The sequence below is a fragment of the Physeter macrocephalus genome, chromosome 18 (genome assembly GCF_002837175.3).
Source record: "Physeter macrocephalus isolate SW-GA chromosome 18, ASM283717v5, whole genome shotgun sequence".
Classification (NCBI taxonomy): Eukaryota; Metazoa; Chordata; class Mammalia; order Artiodactyla; family Physeteridae; genus Physeter; species Physeter macrocephalus.
In genome coordinates, this window is record NC_041231.1 from 84,167,137 (window position 1) to 84,169,043 (window position 1,907).

A 1,907-nucleotide genomic window follows, 5' to 3' on the forward strand; every position below is an offset into this window, starting at 1 on the left:
ATGACAGACTCTAGGTCCATCCACCTCACTACAAATAACTCAATTTTGTTTCTTTTATGGCTGAGTAATATTCCATTGTATATATGTGCCACATCTTCTTTATCCATTCATCTGTCGATGGATTCTTAGGTTGCTTCCATGTGATGTATATGTTTTTAATTGCTACAGATATGATAGGATAGTTATAAGAATTACATACTGAAATTTATAGGCCTGGTACAGAGTAGCTGCAAAATGTTATGAGGCTCCACGTTGACAAACCAGATTTGTTTGGTTTGTTACTCCAACATTACCACTTAGAGTAAAATAACTGGTGTATTCTAGGACACGAATAAATACTGGCTGTATTAATTAATGTTGTTTTGCATAACCTTGGTATTCAAGGGCACTCTAATGCTTCCTTGCTGATGACTAACTAAACATGTCTGATTCTCAGGTTTTCCCAGCTTCTCATCAGTCTCTTGTTTTTATACTTTAGGTCCAGCGGATTCCCTTATGCTAGAGCACAGTCTATCCCTGAGGCCAGCTATTCAAAAGAGTCATCTGTAATCCATTCCTCAGTTCTTCAGCTCCCATTCTCTCCTCAAATGATCCAATCTAGCTCCTGTCTTGTATACTCCACTGGCAGCAAATGTCAGGTCCACCATACCCAGTGCTCACTTCTCTGTCATGTTTTCTCATTTCACCCACCTCTTTGTCATACTCACCACAAATCGCCACTCTCTCCATCCTTGAAAAATCTAAGTTCCCTCACTCTCTGCATCACATGCTCTTGGTTTTTGTCACTATCACTGGTACTCCTTCCCACTCCCCTTTGCTGACTTACTGACCCTGGCCCTCTCTTTGCCTTCTACTACGCACCCCGACACTCCTTCTTTATGTGCAACCTCTTCTGCTTTCCTGAAATGTAACACAGTTGTCAATGACTGCAACATATATGTCTCCAGCCCTGGTCTCCCCCTGAATTCCAGTCTCATAAATTCAATTGGCCTCTTGACAGCTCCACATAAATGTCAAAAAATCATTTTAAACTTAAACAAAACTTTTATTCCTAACCACCCACCTCAAATTTTTTCCTCCCATAGTCTTCCCTACCTCAATAAGCAGCACCATTATGTTTATTCCAGTAATTCAAGACAAAATCCTGAGGGATAAGCTTAATTTTCTACCCCTTTCTAATATAATTTATTAACAAGTCATACAAATATCTATTTCAAATCTGTTGCCTTTCTCTTTATTACTGTCTTTGTCACTACTACACTAAATGAGGCCACAAGCACGTCTTCCCTGGAGAATTCTACCGTGATCCTAAAAGGTCTCCCTGATGAATCCGTACAATCCAATCTCCACATGGTAGCTAGAATTGTTTTTTTAATAAACATAAACTGACACTCCTTGTAACCCCTCAGTAGCTTCACATATCTTTTTCAATAAAATTCAAAAATCTTACCTTAGCCATCAGGGCCAAAATGATTTGGCTCCTGATTTCCTCTCTGACCTCATTTTATTTCATGTGCTAACTTGCTTGCTCTGTTTCAGCCACGCTAGCCTTTTTCTGTCCCTTAAACACAGCAAATATCTTCCCACACTTTGTTCTTTCCCTGTTCCCTTGCATCCTTTCCATAACTGCCTCCTTCTCATCACTCATGTTTCAACTAAAGGTCACTTTCTCAGGGAGACCTCCCTAGCCACTTGAACCGAAGTCAAGTGAATCCCATTTTCTCTGTTCCATAGCCCTGATATATTTTTTTCAGAGCACTTACTGCTCTTCGAAATGTTTTTCTTTGTTAATTGGGTTGTTGTCTTTCTCTCCTGTCATTAGGTAAGTTCCATGATAATTGGGACTTTTCTAGCTTTTATTCATATAGACTTCTGAGTCTAGACAGAGCCCAGTATATAATAGCTGC